This window comes from Arvicanthis niloticus, unplaced genomic scaffold (genome assembly GCF_011762505.2).
Source record: "Arvicanthis niloticus isolate mArvNil1 unplaced genomic scaffold, mArvNil1.pat.X pat_scaffold_862_arrow_ctg1, whole genome shotgun sequence".
NCBI lineage: Eukaryota > Metazoa > Chordata > Mammalia > Rodentia > Muridae > Arvicanthis > Arvicanthis niloticus.
This window is the reverse complement of record NW_023046445.1, coordinates 44113-49024: the sequence shown is the minus strand read 5'-3', so window position 1 is coordinate 49024 and position 4912 is coordinate 44113. Positions and strand designations below refer to the sequence as shown.

General features: G+C 44.1%; 2 pseudogenes; both read left to right on the top strand.

Annotated features, from left to right (window-relative positions):
- The first annotated feature begins 309 nt into the window (after positions 1-309).
- Positions 310-904, top strand: LOC117702484 (peptidyl-prolyl cis-trans isomerase H pseudogene; annotated as a pseudogene).
- A 1961-nt stretch (positions 905-2865) lies between these two features.
- LOC117702483 (putative E3 ubiquitin-protein ligase UBR7 pseudogene) lies at positions 2866-4095 on the top strand (annotated as a pseudogene).
- Positions 4096-4912: the final 817 nt, after the last annotated feature.

Here is a 4912-nt window from a genome sequence, read left to right as displayed (position 1 = left end):
GCTGGTTGTGTAGAGCCATGGTTCACACAAGATTGCCAGCTTGTGTGAGCCATGGTGAAGTAGGTTTTGATGATGCAGCTCTCTTTGAGTCATTTCTGCTCCTGTAAGTAACCCCTCATCCATATGCCTGTAGGTAACCCTAGTAGAACTCATGATTCACAGATGATATTCAAATGTTGGTCCATCTGGGGTGAGTGTGCATTTCATCTCCCAAGGAAACGTCTTGTCACGCAACAACAACCTATCAGTTCCTTGGAACAGTTCAGTTGTGATTTAGCCGACCGAGCACAAGAGTGTCTTGTCAAAACCATGGCAGTTGCAAATTCAAGTCCAATCAATCCAGTGGTCTTCATTGATGTCAGCATCGGCGGCCAGGAAGTTGGTCACATGAAGATCGAGCTCTTTGCCGACATGGTGCCTAAGACAGCAGAGAACTTTAGGCAATTCTGCACTGGAGAGTTCAGGAATGATGGCGTTCCGATAGGATACAAAGGTAGCACCTTCCACAGGGTCATAAGGATTTTATGATTCAGGGTGGAGATTTTGTTAATGGTGATGGTACTGGAGTCACCAATATTTACCAGGGTCCATTTGCAGATGAAAATTTTAAACTTAGACACTCAGCTCCAGGCCTGCTTTCCATGGCAAACAGTGGTCCCAGTACAAATGGCTGCCAGTTCGTTATCACGTGTTCTAAATGTGACTGGCTGGATGGAAAGCATGTAGTGTTTGGAAAAAATCATTGATGGACTTCTAGTGATGAGGAAGACCGAGAATGTTCCCACAGGCCCCAACAACAAGCCCAAACTGCCAGTGGTGATCTCACAGTGTGGGGAAATGTAATCTAGACAAGATGGAACCAGGTCCTCTGCTGTTCTGGGGTGACATTCTCCATTGAGTCTGACAAGCTGAACTGGCCTCTTTGTTTGCTTCCCTGTCTCTACAGTATGGGATCCAGGACCTGGAATTATCACAGATCAGAACCAATAATCCTGTTTAAATCTTGAACTGTAAATAAAATAATTAAAAAAAAAAAAAGAGTGTCTTGTCACCTTTTGTCCCATAACTAAGGGTGTTGAGGTATGCTATGAAAGCATACAGCTTTAGTTTTGTTCAGTATTGCCTGCCAAACTAAACCTTATTCTCCTTGTTTTCAGATATGTCTGTATGTAAGTTTGATTACGTATGCGTTTTAATTTGTTTACAATTAGGATTTTCTTGAGTTTAAAATCAAATGCAGGCCATGTGTTGTGTTCCTTTAATCCCAGCACTAGGGAGTCAGAGTGTGGGGTCTGGGGAGGAAGCTGAGAAAACTCTAAAACTTTAGAGGCACACGCTTTAAAAATAAAAGCTTTATTTTCTGAGTGCTCAGGAAGGTGGTCAGTTTGAGCTCTGAGCTGAGTCCTGGGGGTGAGGGAGAAGATATACTGCATTTTCAAAGGGTAAAACTGCAAAGGGGTGAGGGGAGGCGGTTGAGTGAGCTGCGGTGTTAGTCAATTGTATTTTGATGTTATGGGTCAAGCAAGGGAATACCCGTTGAAGTCTGGGCCATATCCAAGGCACCTGGATTCAAGGTCCCGTAATTCATTCTCCTACACATTACGTCTGGGGCTCAGAGTAAAAAGGGGAATGGGAGACAAAGGAACGGGTCAGCTGCATGTGGTCAATAAGAGCATAACAGACAATTGGTTATGTATTTTTACAACCTATGCATCCTGGTTTAGATAACAGCGGCTTCTATATTCTTTACTGGTTAACAGATAATTAAGAAAACATTTGGGGAAGTGCGATAGGAGTTTTTTCCTAGGTGTGGGAACATGCACTTGCTTGATTTTGCCAGCAAGATGAAGTTGTTTTTGAGATGTCTGGACTCAGACAGCTGTCTACTTAAAACTTGTCCCTGTTATGTCTGGACTCAGACAGCTGTTTACAATAGAAACTTTTCAGTTATGGGGAAGTCCCCAGCTCCCCTAGGACCTTAGACCTTGAATTTAGTTTCTTCCTATGATTAAATGGAGTCTGAAAATGAAACGGTAGTGTTTAGAATATGTTTCTTTTGCTTGTTCTCAACAAGAGGTGGGTGGAAATTGTAAACCAGCCTGGTCTACATGAGGAGACCCTGTCTCAAAATAAACAAACATTACCTTAGATTAAATGCATTTATAGAGTCTATAAGGTATGACTTATATGGAACCCTGTTGGCTACACAAGCTGGGAATTTACTTATTAGCATTGGTGTAGATGCTGACGGACAGAATCATGTCCGGACGGACAGGCATTTGCATTAAGGACATCGGGAAGTCATGACAACTAAAACTTCCTTAATTTACAGATATTGAAACAGCATACTCATTATATTCTTGGAAAGCACTCAGTTACCATCAAGATAATGTGTTATGCCTTTTTTAGGTGTTATTTAGAAATAACAATTGTAGCACCTTCTTCCAGGATGAAAACAGACACATCACAATGGAGTAACATCATTTTCCTTCAAGGCCAGTGATGTTTCTAAGTGTCAGTCTGGTGTGGTGCTTAAAATTTGCCTTTATTATCCTTAATTTTTGAGACAGGAAGTCACTCTGTAGAGGGCTTGCCTAAAAATTACAGAAAGTATATATCATAAAGAAAAATTAGGGAGCTTAAAGAAGAAAGGAAGGAAGACAGACAGACAGACAGACAGACAGACCGATTCCTGGTCAGCTCAGATGTGAACAAGCTTTTGTTGCTGTGCCTTTCCCATTATAAACCCAAATTAATCCTTTCTCCTTCTGGTTATCTGAAGTTGCTTGCTACGTCGTTATCAGTCTGGAAGGGATGTGATCCTCTAAAACCGACTGTGGTACTGTGCCCCGCAGCAGGGATTCCATGCCATCACTGTGCTCGGCAAAGAAACAAGCACTGTAAGCCTGTAGTACCTGCCCGCCAGAGTGAGAAGAACCAGCAGGGATTTGTCTAACTTGCGGCCACACCGTGGGAGTCATAAACTGAACTGTACACCAAAAGAAATTTTTGTTGTGATGGTGGAAAGAGCAAGTTTAAAAAATTTGGAATGCAAAATTTCCTGACAAATGGAAGTAAATTCTTGCAATTAGTACTGCTTCTTTGGATTATACTGCGGTTGTAAGGGACCTTATCCTGATTCAGAGGTGAGGTTCTAGATGAGATGATTCAGAGTGTGCTCTATGAAAACTGGTGCCGGTAGCAGCAGGCATCTCGGTGTTATTCCCCACCCCCCCCACCCCCCACCCCCCCCACCCCCGAGTGGGGATTTACAAGAGCAGGCTTGTACTAACCGCTGTTCTTTATTTTACTTCCCAGTTGGCAGTTACCAGAATATCTACTGCTGTTTGTTGACAGGATGGGGGATCAAGAAGTTATGAAACCTTGAAAAATAGAGGTCACCAGGATAACACCCTCCCTAAAAGAGGATGTTCTAGAATATGCTGGCAAGGAAATTGAAGCTGTGCAGAATGATGAACCCTGTACCAGCTCTAGCTCTGAATCGGACCTCCAGACAATGTTTACGAAGTAAAATGTCTGGGGGAGGGGGGATTGATATTGGGATGTAAAGCGAATAAATAAATAACGAGAAACAAAGCAAAGCAAAGCAAAGCAAAGCGAAGCAAACCGAACCGAACCGAACCGAACCGAACCGAACCGAACCAAACCTAGTTGCAGACTTCGGGCACGCCAAGCTAAGCAGTTTGTGAGGAAACATGCTGCCACCTACTGGTCCCTGAGCAGGCGCCGCAGGCTGTGCACCTGCCAAGAGTGCACGGAAATGTACGGAGAGCTAGAAGTCCTGTTCCTGACCGATGAGTAAGATACACTTCTAGCTTATGAGAACAAAGGCAAGAGTGACCAGGCAACTGACAGAAGGACCCTTTAATAGACAGCCTTAGCAGCACTGGTAAAGTCCCTCAAGTGGAGCTCAGTTGTGAGTACAACGACTTGAAGGCTAAGCTTAAGGACAAACTGAAGAGATTTGCTGGTGAGAAGGCACGGTTGTTAAGAGAGGACATTCAGCAGTTCTTTGAAGAATTTCAATCAAAAAAGAGAAGGAGAGTGGATAGGCTGCAGTATTACTGCAGCTAGGGCGAGTGTCATGCGTCCTCTGTCAGGTTGTCCAGAATAAAGAGACCTGGGTCACACTTGGTCCCCTTTCCATCCTCCTGTGGCTTCAAGCTCCCTTCTAACAGGTGTTTATGCCGGTCTCTCCCTGAGCACCCGCGATGGCGGGCCAGGATACCCAGGGGTTTTTTGCTTGTGCTTTAAGAGAAGTTTGCTTTGATCTGGAGAAAGCAAATCGCTTTCTTCCTTCCTTCCTTCCTTCCTTCCTTCCTTCCTTCCTTCCTTCCTTTCTTTTTTTTCTTTCTTTCTTTCTTTCTTTCTTTCCTTCTTTCTTTCTTTTTAACATTTTGTTCCATGACTCCCAAATGTGTGTTCACGGAGGTGTTGCCTTCTGGGTCCTCCATGTCTTGAGGGCTCTCTTCCTGTCAGCCCGAAGCTCCCTGGGATCTCTGTACCTTGGGTCAAAGCTTCCTCAAGCCCGCTCTGCGAGTCCTCTCACTGCTTTCTGAGGTTTGATCATGGCTTAGAAGGGACTAGAAAACTTTTTCTCTGGACCAACCTTCAGAGTAGGAGGGCTGATGGTTCTGGTTCTGATGTTCTGGTACTGATGTCTGTTGTAGGCAGGGTTCAGGAAGCCTTTGTTCTTAGTTTCGTGATGATTTTAAAGTGAAATTTCCCCACTGTTCTTCTGGTATACCCATGTCAGCATTAGTGTCTTGATGCTCCCAGGACTTTCAGGGAACCCACCCATGTGTGAGTCCCTTTGCTGTTGCCTAAAAAATGGTCAGAATCCATGCTGTGACCTGTGGTGGAAGATAGACCGAAGAGTCTGGAAAAAGCT